The sequence below is a fragment of the Fringilla coelebs genome (genome assembly GCF_963513975.1).
Source record: "Fringilla coelebs genome assembly, chromosome: 3".
NCBI lineage: Eukaryota > Metazoa > Chordata > Aves > Passeriformes > Fringillidae > Fringilla > Fringilla coelebs.
The window spans coordinates 13,286,579-13,301,642 of record NC_140030.1 but is presented as its reverse complement, the minus strand read 5'-3'; positions in this window follow the sequence as shown (position 1 = coordinate 13,301,642).

The following is a 15,064-nucleotide window of genomic DNA, read 5'->3' as shown; positions in this document are numbered from 1 at the left end:
TAAGTAAAGCTAGTTTAGAAACAGAGTCATTCTCTCCTATAACTTTATTTAATAAATAGATCTAATGACAACAACATCCCTGTTGAAAAACACAGACCACTGATCAAAAGCAATAACAAAAAAGAATAAATACGTAAATGCACTATTAGTCAGCGCCAACAGATGTGTTAGGGTGCAGGATTATTTATACCAGACCTGAAAATAACTGATTTGTAATAGCCTTAATGTTTCTTGTTCTGCAGCCAACACACCCCAACCATTTTATGTGCAATCATCATGAAATAATACACCAGAACTGACCAACTGTTTGAAATATTCTGTCACAGATTTACAATTGAAGTCAATTAGTTAAAGATTTTTTTAATAAGTTAATTTCTAAACCATAGCTCTGTGAATAGCTTATAATTATTAATAGAGAATGTACTAGGACAAAATATGCATCTTAATTAATTTTTTTTAATTTACATTTACACTGTCTGGAAGTATTTATGTCCAATTTTTACTCCTGGAACCAACCCTGCTGTGAAATTGCAGCCTTCTGAAGCACTTGGCAACTGAAAAACCTAGCTATGAAATTTTGCTCATCATTACATTTTTGTCCTTTTCAATTTTACATTTAATTATAGACCATTAAATCAGTCCTCAATAAATGTATAAGTTTTTCTGTCTTAGGCGGAGTAGTTCTTTATTTACCATCATTGACAGAATGTTAGAACACTCAGAAAGAATTCCCTTAAACATTTATTTGTTGTACTGCTTGCTGTAGAAAATGCAGAAATCCTTAAAATAGCTATACAATGCTTTAGTCACAATGCTTGGCAGTAACACTCAATCCAAAATTGCCAAGTCTCCTGTATTTGTTGCAGGTTCTCTTCAGTCCCATATATAACACTTTGCTTTCCTCTTCCTTCACCCCTCTAACCCTCATCTTTTCAATGTAAGAATATCTTTCGGTTCATTTTAATAAGTTCCTTTCTTTTTTTTTTTCCTAGTTATTTTTCAGATCACTGAGCTTGGAAGCTATGGTTCACTGCTAGAACTACAACCCTGACTGTGGTTTCAGTCAAGATAAAATAGAAATAGATAAGAAACAGAAACATAAAAACAAGATAGGAAAAAAATAGTACTTTCTGTGCCTATTAAAATACAGGAGAGAGAATTAAAAATTGCTATTCTCTCCAATGTTTTAACAATTTCAGGCAAACATTTTACACATACCCCTCCCTTCTAAACTTCATTGTAATCCAGGGAGTGCAGAGAACCTGAGCCTCTGAAAGCATACTAGGAGCATGGAAAATCACACAAACAGCACTGCATCCATCAATTAGCACAGCACCTTGTTACCATTCAGAACCAATACAGAGAGGCACCTGTTTTTGTCTGTTAATCAGCACAGGGAAATTCAAATCTATGTCTCTGTTCCCAGGGAAAAGGGGGCTTGTACCACTGACCTAAAGACTCTGAACAGAAATGTCTGTCTTTATCCCATATATAAGTGGTACAAAGACACCAGTAACACACAAACAAAGTATAATCTTATAAATTTAGTGATCAGGTTATTAAACTACAGACCAGGGCAAAATATCTGGATTAGAGTTCCAGCTGTGACATCTTGTTATGCTTTTAACATGAGACATTTCTTGGACAAAACACAGAAATAGTGGTTTGGTCTGCAGTAATACACCATGTCCCTTTTTAGTTTGTTTTTGTTTATAGACACTTTCTATATTCCTATTTCTCTACCACAATCAAAATCCATTTATCTCTACAGGAATATATTGGCAAGATCAAAGATTTGAACCGAAATTCAGGAATGGATACATTTAATTTTGAGCAGAGCAGTGCCCCTGAGGATTGTGGGGGTTAAACACCATATGTAGTAAAATGTGAACAGCAGTAAATATACTTTATTTATTTTGGAATCAGATTTCCTGATTTTGATAGAGAAAAGCAGGTATTAGTTTGATCTTATTTCTGTTAAGCTGGCCAGTGTAGCACCAAAGAGGTGCAGTGGGGTGAACTTTGTTCCAACCTGACTGCCATCAGTGGGACAGAGTCTGGGCCACCTGTGGAGCCAGGGCGTGCAGCACCACGGGTGATGAGGTGACACCATACACGAAGGTGACGAGGGGGCCAATGATTCACCAGAAGTATTGCTGCAGTTACAGAGATTTATCAGGTGCTGATAAGCAAGGACAAAAGACCAGCTTAAACTTCCAGCTCCAGCTTCCAGTCATATCAAATATATTAGGATGAGGGAAAAGAGAATGAAGATTTTTAAATGAATTGAACTTGGTGGAGACTGTCGAGAGGATGTATATCCAAACCTCACAGAAGACCTATTCCAAAGACTTTTAAAGAGCAGTGGTTCAGTTAATGACGCAGAATATATGAAGGAAAAAATGACACATTATAATGAAACAGTAATGGCCTATCTGCATAATGTGAAAATATCCCTGTGATACAGAATAGATGGAATCAGTCACCTGAATAAGTCTCACCTCCACTGTGCTGAGAAAGCACAAAAACAGCAGCTGAGGAGCATGAATGGTGGGGTAACCAGGGGGGAAAAAATGAATTAAATTAAATTAAACAGGAAATAAAGTGGCTGAGGGGTTTTATCTTTCTCCAGTAACAGATCAGTGGACTAGAAAGCTAACCCTTTGGCACTGAGGGTTTCATTTCTGTTTAGGAGCTTGAGCTCCTTATAGTGACTCAAAGCCAGAATTCCTATGCAGAATTCCCAACCGAGACCACCAGGATTCCAATAACTTAGAGAATGCCTGCATTGGATGGTACTGGACAACAATGGATCACCATTCTCAGCAAGTGCTGGGCAGTGCTCCAAACACTTGCTAAGGCAGCATACCTAGTTCCCTACACTCTCCAGTGAGTATGGAGATATTTTACATAACAGGCTCAAAAGACAACTGTTTTTCATTGGCTTTTATTCCACATATCCATTAATTTTTGTCTGATTTCTTCCTAAACTTCCTATTGTTTTGTTATACAGGAAAAAATTTATCTGATTTTAGCTAACTGCTAAAGAAGGCTTTTGAGGGAGGTTATTTAATTGGTGTGTCCAGATGTTTCTTTTCTTTTTTTATGGCATTATCAAACTCTTGCTTTCCACAACTGTAAGCTGTAGCTGAATTAACTGTTCATCATTTAAGATTAGTTGCTAAAAAAAATACCTTTATATCACTGTTCATAGAATTTTCAGACAATTAAGCTGCTTAGTCTTCTTCAGTGCTGGAGTGTTTTCATGTTACATTTTTATGAAAAATGATCCTACCTTACATGTTTTCAATTGGGAATAAAATCCTCATAAAATTATAAAATATTTCTGCTATAACTAGAAATTCTCTTAATTCTATGAATTTCAAGGTACAGTACTTCACACTCTAAGAAAAGTATAAATCTAAAGATTTCATCCCAATATTTTCAATTCATTGCTTCATTTATTTTTGAGAAAAGACAACACTTATTTCCCAAGAAGACATTATTATAGTCTTATAATTATTACCAAAGAAACATACAGGCTCAGAAGTGCAGTCATTGATAGTTTTCTAGGCAAGGGACTAGACTGAAAGATTCTCAGCCTGTTCTCAGATATCCAGATAGCATTTTCTGTGATATTGAGCAATGGCTTATGCCTTTGCATTTCCTTTGGAAGAAAGAAATTCCTATATTTCTTTCATTTTCATGTTTTTTCATCAAACATTTTTTTGTTTTTTTCTATACAGTGCTGTCTAGTCTCTGTAATAAAAATAACCCTTCCCTTCACTTTTTGGTGAAACATCTCTCAGTAATCGGAGCAGTAACCTGGCCAATAATAAGAAAAAATATCTAATTCAGTGTTTTAATCTCTTGAAGATCCTATCAGAGCACATAAATAAAATAAATACTAATTAATATAATTTGTATCATCACTATGATCAGTGGTGATTACAACTGTAAACCTAATAACATTTCCTCAAAGTACCTCATTTTCACGAAATAGCATTCTTATCCATCAAATGGGAGTTTTAGATCCAAGCAGGAGTTCACCATTGTAGCTTTTGTGTAAACCAAAACACAGTAAAGAGCTAAAAACCCTCTAATTTTCAAAGTTTAGCAAGAGTAGAGATATAACCCCCAAATGTACTTGTGAGTTTCATGATAGCTTACAGGTAACAAAACTAGAGCTGGTATTTCAACTTAAAGAAAGCAGGTTTAAAAGTGAAGGGATGTAGCTGATCTGTGAATTATATGTTAGTGAGTTTCAGAATCATTGATTAAAATAGTCATTTAAAGTAGAAAGATTTCTAAATGAACCCTGTGTAACAGGAAGAACCAGTCAGTCTTCTTAAATGAAAAATCCCGCTTCTTTGATAAATCATGATTTTTATAGGTATCAAAAAAGCTACAGGGGAATTGTTTGAACTTTCATTTATTACTTCTTTGAACTTTCAGATTATTATTGGCAATATTCCTCAATGTTAAAGGAAATGAATAGGTTAAGAATTTTTGGGTGTAACAAATAGTTTCCATGGCTGAAAGCAAAACCAGGAAAACCTTGTCAAATACTGAGTGATAAGAGGGGATAATGAGGGTCTGTTTAACACCAATCCCAGATTTAATACTGACCTGAAAACTGTCACTTCTCTGTCTTTCTCTCAGTTTTTAACACTGGTAATATTCACCTGCAGAACAATGGCAAGGTTAGTTGCTTGTCATTTTTTTGAGGAAGCGCTTTTGCACATAAATTAACTGACTAATTTTAAGAAAAGCCACAGTTATGGAATCTGCACATTTAATGATATCTTAGATTGTCTATAAAGCATAATATTTTTCTTCCCAAAGATGTGCACAAGCAGATGCTATTTTTCTTTTTGAGAAAAGATTTATAGATAATATTTAAACTTTCTTCACCAATAATATTTGAAATAGAGATAATTTTCTTCACCATTTTTTCCCCAGGAAAGACTATGTCCCCTCCCTTATTTTCCCCTTCTCACCCACACCCTCCAAGAGCAGGCATTTAAAAGACATAAGGACCTACTAATGTAGAAACAGCAGATGAGCAAAGTATAAAATAAAACGTTGGAACATTTCTGTGAGAAATATACTATTTGGTGTAAAGAAAGACACCAGTATTTCACAAAGTAAAAATCACAAGGATAATGTTCCTAGCTCTTTTTTTCACTATTAGGTATCTTTCTACAGAGGAACTGGGATGCTGCCTATCAGCATGTCCCTCAATTTCAAAGTGCTTTAAAGTCGAGTGCTGCAGGCAGCACTTTTCTAACTGACCAAATGCAACCTGTGCTGTTCCATTAAAGTTCTGTCTGCCTTCTTCTCAGCGGCTCTCGAGGTTGTTTTTTCTTCACAGAAGTCTCATGAGAAACTGCAGATATCTACAGATGCCTCTGTCCTGAGCTGCAACATTAAACAATTGTTAGTGGCTCTTTGTTGTACCAGTCCCACGATACCTGCCTGGAGAAGTTGCATCCAGTCAGTGTAAGCTGTTTCTAGTGATGTGAGCTAGTGACTAAACAGTTTTGTGCTATCTTTGGAAAACAAACCAAGAGCAAACCCAAAACTTTACAGTCAGAAAAACTTCTGGGTTGAAGATAACAAAACTCCAGAGAGAAAGGACCAGTGGGTGAGAAAGAAGACTGGAATTTCTGTGTGTTTTTTGAACCAGATTGATGACACATGCAACTACTGAAGACTTTCCTTCAGAAAAAATCATTCCTGGGAGAAAAATTCTCCAGTTTCTGTGACACAACTCCACATATTGTTTACTTACACACAGAAGTGTATCTTGTCAAGCTAAACTCCAAACTGTCCTAACAGATTGTTCAGGGAAATTTCAGCCTTCTCAGATGAAACAAAACTGGAAGGGGCATTTCAGGAGTGTGGACTCTGACCCTGATCTGTCATTAAGGCATAAAGTCCCTGGGTCAGAGGAGAGCTCAGCACAACCAAAGCCCCCAAAGTGGGGGAGTACTCAGAGCCTGAAGTTTCATTGTCTGGGTTCTCTCCTGTTCTCACCAGCCCTGCCCACCTTACACTCAAACTGTATCTCAATATTTTGGGTGTAAGGGTGCCATAGAAGATTCCATCCAAAGCATTTAATCAGAAATCGATTACATTAGCCAGGTAAATTTGCCCATGGTGAAGAACTGACGGTCATTCCCAGACATCTTCTTGGATCATCAGAGACTTCCTCTGATCATGATAAAATTAAGTTAAAAAGAGAAATTAAACATATTAAAATGATAAAATGTATCAACTGTTTCCTTTAGAAAGGTAGAGAAAGTGAAAATTAATATTTGAGGAGGTATAAATACTAGATTAAGAAAACCTTAGTAGAAAGAGCTGGAAAATCTAGAGAGAAACTTAAGAGACACAAGCAATTATCCAAATTGATATGGAAAATTGCCTTATTCTAGAAAAAAAAAAATTCTTTTTCAATAGAGAAGACTAAGAATTTCTCTAGAAAGCCCTTAAAAGAAAATTCACCAACACTAAAATTCCATAATTAATGAAGACAAACATAGAGGATAATGACCCTCTTTGGAATGCTGTCAATCTGGTGACAGCAAATTCTACATAAATATTCCTGTACTAAAGACTTCCAGAGAGTAACAGCATATATGAGAGTGTGATCAGACCTCTGGGACAGGGCTGGAGGTACAAAACAGGACAGAAAGAAATCAAATAGACAAAAATTCAGTTCAAGGTCAGGATATCTACCTGGGGGATTTATATATGGCCAAAGTGTCTGAGCATCATCATAGCTGATGAATATCTTCTCACCACAGTCAGTGGTGCCTGAAGAGCCCTCAGCTGATCAGCAGCTGGAGATGTCCTGAGGATGGGTTGGTGGCCCCCAGCCCAGCAGAGGAGGTGCCCTGAGGTGGCACTGCTGTGGCACAGCTGTGTGGCACCAGCTCAGCCTCACCAAGAACAGTTTGTTGCAAACCTGCGAGAAAGTGTGTGAACTGCAACTCTGCAAGGCAGGCTAGAGGGAAACATGGAAGGGAATTGCTGAGGTAGTAAAATCGTGTTTAGAACACAAGTGAAAAAAAAATAGTGATGTGAAGAAGGAATTCTGTGAGGAATAAAAAGGCAGAGAAAAGTAAGACAAGCAAGTATTACTAATCATTCTGTTCCAAGGAGGAAAGCAGACCCAGCCCTCCCCACAAGGCTGACCAGAAATGACCTGCTGGGTGCTGTGGCTGACCAGCATAGTCCTGCTCACTCTGGTTCACCACAAGTCCCAGGGATGTTGCCCATGTTAGCACACAGTGGAAAGATGGATGGGGGTAAAATTAGAAGAAACTGAGAATCTGTGTTCACATCCTAACAGAAGTTACAATAGCACAGGAATTATAGGGTAAATTGCAGTTGCTGCTCCCTGGATGGAATGCAGTTGCCATGCTTGTAATTTATTCCATGGAGATTCCTCACAGCCCCAGTCTGCAGCCACAGCCCCTGCAAAGGGGATGGAACAGAGCAGGGAGCAGAGTGCAGGCAGCACCACCAGGCTCTGCTGGAATCCTCCCAGGGAGGGGAATTCAATGCTGCTTTGCAGCTGAAAAACCACCCAGCCCCTGTCAGCCAGGGGAGAGAGAGGAGGTGTCCTGCTGCTGAGCCAACAGCTGTGCTGAAATCCCTCTCCTCAAATGGACTTGGCTCATGGTAACCCAATTGTAACATTAACACACACCTCCAACCCAAAGGTACCACTTCCAAGGCACAGCCACTCCTCACTGGTCATGTGCTCTAAATTCTATTGACTGAATCTTTAAAAGCAAAGCAAGAGAATTCTACACCAACCAGTAACAAAGGAATGCATGCCTGGAGTCGCACAAGCTCCACCTAAAGACAAACAAATGGTAAGATGAGAATGGAGAAAAGTTAGGGAACACTCCATGACAGCTGCTGGGATCAGTCAAGGGGCTGAACCTGTCTTCCCCCCATAGGGACACCTATTGGGAAAGACCCACACTCTGTGTGTGCTGAATGCTTTTATGGGGGATTACAGCTCCTCTGTGTTGCTCTGAATGCATTTTTGCAATCAGATACTGTCAACAACAGCCCTCAAACCTTAACCTGTGTCAATTTTATATTAATAAAGAGTGTTATTCCATAAAGTGTTGGTGTGAGGTCTTCAGGAGCTCTAGCAGTCACTGGCAGCAGGGAACAGACCCAAATGAAAAGGAAGACCTGCTGAGGAATCTCCCTTATGTTGTTGCCACATTTCCCTGAACAAGTCAGTCAAAGCACCCCTGGATCCAGCAGGGCTGGTCAGGCACAAGGGTCTCAGCTTTCCTGGGATGCTGACAAACAAATCAAACTCTAATGGTCAAGTCCATCTCCCCACACTGAGGGTTGAGGAAACCTCCCTTTTTCACATGACACACATAAACAACTGCTCTGTATTCCTGGCTGTGTTCTGCTTCAAGAGCAATTTGAGGCATGGTAAAAGGCACCCAAAGACAAGGAACACAGTGAGGGAGGGTTACCAGCTCAACAACTATAAGGGGAACTTAATATTCTGTGCAAGTCAGCCCCTGAGTAAAATTGAGTTGCCTCAGAAGGGTCATCTGTTTTCATTTTAAGACACAGATTTTACAGGGCCTAACCTTCAGCTGCTAGTTCAGAGGGGTGACTGCATTTGGTTTTTATTGTGATAGGACATTCCTTCTCCTGATGCCTTCAGTAAAAGCTCTCCAACTATCAGGTGCAGACCTGCCTCTTCTGGAAGTGAGCTGTTGTGATTTGACAAAGTAACAAAATTATAAAACTAAAAATTCTGGTTTCCATCTTCATGTCTTAATTATCTTTTTCTTCTCTTTCTCCCTGCATGCTCTTTCTCAGTTCAAAATAAACGTTTTCTTAATCATGGCTGATTGATTATTACATTGATTACTGTGTTGTCCTTTACCCTTTCTCCAGTGGAAAGGAGACCACACTCTTTATGTGCTTGAAAACAATAAGATCTACTTTTTTCTTACTTTCCCCTCATGAAAGCTCATTTTCTCATTCCCTCAGCATGTGCCTGATAATGCATAACAGGGCACAACCCAGGAAGTCTTCTCCTCTTTAAGAAACTATTTTTTGCATTCACCGTTTTCGTTCCTGGCTTACCTATAGCCTACTAAAGATGCAAAAGTAAAAGTTCATTTTGAGAGCTACTTTCAGATTAATGAGTACTCAGTCCTTATAGGGATGCCTTTTCTGTAATCATATGGGCCAAGTCTGATGCCACAGAAAGGGAAAAATCACAGGCAAACTCTGTTTCACTGGCCTCTGCCTGCAATAGCTTGCTTTAAGGGAACATCTGCCAGAGGATGGAGTCATGCCTCCTTCATGGGCTAAGCTTGCTGCATTTACCACAGGCACAGATTAATAATCCTTATCACTACCACCACCCCCTTTTATTTCATTTATTTTACTACACCGCTGTTGCCTGTGAAACAACTGGAAAATGAAATTGCTTACTGTGATAGCATCATCTTTGCATGTAGGTTTTTTTAAATTGTGAAAACAAAATGTTTCTAAGTGTTCCAATTTCACACGCTTCAAGTGATGCATGCATTTTCTTTAAAAAACAAAACAAAATTACATTTTGCACAGTATTTTATCTGTTGCTCTAATTTAAGAGGTCTGTTTCAGACTGATAAAATTGGAAACATTGCTAAGTGTGAGCAAACATTTTTGTTTAAAATTATCAACAGCTCATAGCATATCTTCTGGAATTTTTGATATTTTCTGTGAAAGGGCAGACTGAGATGAGGGATCAGGAAAGCATTTCTTTGGCTCAGATCTAAGCCAAAAAGTATAGAACTTTGTTCATTTTGATTAGGTTTTTATACTGACAGCAAAAATATTCCTGGTAGCCAAAAAAAAAAAAATTTTCCTTTAATCTCTCCTACTCAAAAATAGACCAAATTATTGTAATAAAAAGAAAACTAAATTATTAATTCATTAAGTTAGTTTGGATTATGAGAAGAATCTTGAGCTAAGTAATTCTGAATTTTCATTTATACAAATATATTAGTAAGGTGATTTACTTGAGTAGCAAGGAAAATGGGTTGTGAGGAAAATAGTATATAAATGTATATAACTATATATAACTACATGTAAAATAATTATTGACACCATTTAATGTGACAAAAGGGCTGAATTAGAAGGAACAGAGTTACCTTATTGTGCCAGCTTCTAATTTCAAGATGACTGCATTTTCAGATAAACTAAAGGTCAATGAAAACACAGTCAAAAAACAGTCAAAAAACCAAGAGTTCCTGATTTGAAACTTTTTGAAATGACTTCACGTTAAAAAAAGAACGTGAAGCAGCACACTGTTAAAGTCTGAATACATATATGAAGAGGAATTTGAATAGGTAGTTAACAGCTGTTATTGGTTAAATTGTATGCAAAAAATAAAAAAGCATAAAAAAATAAAATAAAAAACAAAATTTGTCCTTGAAAACTGGAAACCCAGCACACTGTGTAATGATAGATGAAATATATCAAGACCCCTGACAAAATGTTATGTGTATTCAACCCATATTTTTATACAAGGCTAGGAAAGCAGTGAGCTGAATCTCATATGATTCCTGCCTAAGCTTCTCTTCAAAAGCATCTTTAAACATTTTCTTAGCTTCAAATACTTTTATTGAATTCATTATATTGTGTGACTCCCGCATGTGCTTAAGAGTCTGAATAAAAATCACTTTAAATATGAGCTGTGTTTGACTAAACTGGACTGTGAATGTATCTGGTGCTTTTCCCAGTGGGAAACAGAACCTGGCAAGATTGTTAATTAAGGTCTAAATTAAACTAGTCATCTCTGTTTCCTTGTCACTGGAGACATGATTGCCCTCCAGAGGTGATTTTTTTCCTCAGCACAGAGTCGTTCCATCTGGACAAGTTTAGACAGACGTAATTTTGAGATGGCTCCCATGAAGACAGTGCAGAGCCAGGGCTGAATTAAACAAGCTGCCTCAGGGTCCAGCAGGAGACTGCCAACACCAACATGGACAGCATCCCTGCTTGTCGTGTCACTCACACTGCTCCTGCTCCTTCAGCGAGACCAGGAATGTCTTCCATCTGCTTGCATGCATGAAAAACAAGCTGTGCAATATCACAAAAATACATATTCTTAATTGCTCTTTTTAGCACAGGTTGATTCTCTGAAATATTTTGAAAAAGAGGACAGCAGGCAACACTTCATGACTAGAAAGAAGCCGAAAATAAGAAATTATGGAAGCATTTCAATGCAAAAAGGAGTAAGACTTGGGAGTCATCATCCTCAGCAGGCTGCCTGCTCAGTCTGCTGCTTTTCATGGAACCCAATCTGAAAGTAAAATACCTTTGTTCAGGAAATTTGTTCAGGAAACTAACCTGTTCAGTCCAGGTGTGTATTACAGTGTGGAGAGAACCTGGAAGTTATCCCCAGCAGTGCCTGAATGAGATGTCAGTGTTGCACCAATGAAACGGTTGTGACAGTGGCAGAGCCCAGAACCAGCAGACTGTCTCACAGAAAATACTAACTTTCTGTGTTTTGGCTGACTCCTGAATTAGATAAATGTCAAAATGTACCATACACTTCTTCACAACAGAGGGGCAAATAAATACATTTAAGAATATAAAATTAGGATTTTTTTGAGAGGATTTATGTAGCGATTGGAGCTCACAGTGAGAAAGAACAGTCTTCCCTCTACTCAGCACTGATGATGTCAGACCTGGAATAACGTGTTCAGTTGTGGGCTCACAGTACAGGAGAGAAATGGACACTGGAGAGAGTCCAGTGATGAGCTGCTAAAGTGATGGTACTGGAGCTTCTGCCCTAAGAAAAAAGGCTGAGAGAGCTTGGACTGTTTGTTCAAAGGCTCAGGGGAGATCTCATCAATGTGTGGTAATTCTTGGAGGGGGACACAAAGAGGGCAGAGCCAGGCTCCTTCCAGCGTGCCCAGAGACAAGACCAGAGGCAACAGGCACAACATGAAACACAGGAGGTTCTGTCTAAACATCTTTGCTCTGTGAGGGTGACCAGGCGCTGTCACAGGCTGCCCAGGGAGGTGGTGAGTTCTCCCTCCTTGTGGACATTCAAGAGCCAAATGGACTCGGTCCTGAGCAGGTGGCTCCAGGTGGCCCTGCCTGAGCAGGGAGCTTGAGCGAGATGATGTCCAGAGGCCCCTTCCAATGCCAACCAGTCTGATGGGGATGGGGTGATGTGTGATTCTCCCTCCTGTGTGGTTTGTGTGGTAAAGAGCTGGTGCCTGCCTGGGGGTCTGAGCAGTGACCTCAGCTGGAACTAGGAATTAAAATGTGTAGTGATCTGTCTGCTCATCCTGAGACCAAGCAGCGCAGTCTACTTCCTTCTAAAGAGATCAACTCTGTTCTTCCTAAAATAAGGTGGTTTCATCTATTCTGCCTTGTAGGTCCATGACTTCTATCAAGTCAAAAACTAGCATTATTTGGGCTGGTGCTATGCAGCAAAACCAAAAAATGTGCCAAGGAATGTACTAATGATTAAAGACTATGAATAATCCCATGCTAATGCTTGGATAATGTCCTGGGCTTGTTCAGCTTAATGGTATAGATATAGCTTTTGTATTTATAGCAAAGTAATCGACATAAAATAGAGCTCTAATTTCACTGTATTAATATTTAGCATCAATTTCCTTAGCAACACCTTATCCAGTCCTAAATCTTATAATGATGCCCTTGGTTTGATATCTAACCATTATGTCTTTTGTTAATAAGATTCTGGTCTTCCTACTCTGTTTTTGGTGTGAGATGCCTCCAAGAAAATGAAGAAAAAAATTTTAAATATATTGTTTGTCACTTTTGTAATCAGATTTACATCTATAAACGCACATAGGGCAGACATCTCTAGAAATTTATTTTGCTTTCATGGTTTTTTTGTACCTTAAATTTAAGGAATAAAAGGCTGATTTCTGTTTCTGAAGTCTACTATCAAAAATAAAAATACTATTTTGAAAGCCACAACTATTTTTGCCTGAAATCTCTATACATTTGTATCATTAAATATTTTTTATAGGAAGATGTTTTGTATGTATTTCAATAAGCATGCCTTAAAAGCACATTTATAAGCATGGCAAAATAAATTATGGAGCACTGATTAAAGGGAAATACATGTTATAATTAGGTATAGGAAATATCAGAAATGCTGGGTGAAAAACAGAGATAGAAGGCTTTGTTTATTTTAAGGCAGAGATTTGTAACTTTCACATTTGCCAAAGGAAAGTAGTTACTCCAACTTTATTCTTTAGTCTGAAAATATATTGCAATTCTTTCCTTTCCTTCTGGCTGCACTGATAGCAAATTTAAAGATCCATGTCCTTACTAAAATTAGTCATAGTTTTGACAAATCAAGTCCCTTGTTTCTCAGTGTCAAGCAACAGTAAATTTCAATCAAATACTCAACTACATGAATAATTACAACTTCTTAAAATATAATTTCATATATACAGTTGTTGTTTTTGAATATGGACAATGTAAAATACAAAGCTTAAGATAATTCAAAAATATTTTTACTGCACTTTCAGTTCAGACAGTGTCATAGAAAAACTGATGCATCATTCTTTGAAGAGCTTATTTTTCTAAGAACTAATGGATGTGGACCTTTTCTCAGATGTAGCAAATTGTCCTTCAAAATGACAATCATGCTAACAGGAAAGGTCACCTTGACTTCAGCTACAGATTAAGTATAATTTCATTGTTATTTCTTTCATTATATCCTGGTTAATTTATACAAGTTGATGTTGAGCAGAGGAGTTGTAGTTTGACATCTGCATGAGCATGAATTTGTCTCTCAAAATATACAGGGTAGTCATAATTTTTTCTTTTTAACAACCACCTATTAACACTCTACAGCTTTTAACCTTTAAACAAGGAAAGAGCTTCAAATTAAAATTAATAGCATCTATCCTACAATTTCTTTTCAACTCCAAGCCTCCATTTCTCCGTCTACCTCTGCCTTAGTTGTTTCAGTACAGATATTAACTTTATAAGAACAATAAGATTTCACCCTGTTTGTCCAGTCTTCATGCCTTTGGAAACAAGGAGCCGTGGTCAAGGTATAGATCACTGAAGGAAAAAGCTGGATTCTCATCTTAGCTTTGCCTCGACAGTTTTTGAAATCTGTGTAGGATTCACTGAAGTTTATTTTCTGAAGGTATAAAGGGAAGAAAAATAACCCCTATTATTTTCTCAAGCACTTTTGGGATTTAGAAATATGAAATGGAATGTTAGACTGTGACATCTACAAAAAATATTTTTGATATTTCAGTAATCTCTGTAGATACACTTAATAAGATACAGTTTGATATGAATGAATACCACCAGATCAGAAACACCTTATATGCATATAACTTAACAAAGCAAGTAAGGTTTCATGCTGATAAATATTGAAGATATTTTTAAAATTGGAGTTGTCTTTAATTTGGTATTCTTCCACTAACCAGAAAGTTTGAATTTGCTTAGTCATTAACGGAATTAAAAAATAAAATCTTTCTTGAGTTTATTTTGCTGGGATCCTTTCATTTTGTCATAGACTTTCTGTTTATACTGCAGGCTGATAAGTATCCTGTTACCTTGTTCAGCTTCATATGCTCATTACACAGATAAGTATTTCAAATTTTCATGTCAAGCTCTAGACTTCTTGTTTTTCAAACACAGAAAAGGGAATGTAGTATACCTAAAATATTATTCCTCAGTTTGGACTCTTTGTAACTCAAACAGTCCTTCTGATTGTCCTGAGGTATGACATCTGGCCTTTCATCTCTTATGAAAAGATGGTCTAAGTCCTTGAACTGGGACATGATTCTTCTCCAAATTGTAAGAAACCCCAAGAATGCTCCATCCAACATTCATCTATGTTCTTTTCTATTTCAAATCTCTCTCACTGGGTCACTCTTCACTGGAAGTTTTCTACTTGTGACTTTCTACTGCAACTTCCATAGGAAGAGCCCATCAGCTAACTAAAGACTACAGACACTGGGACAAGGATGTGAGTAGGGACTAAAGCAGCTCCAAT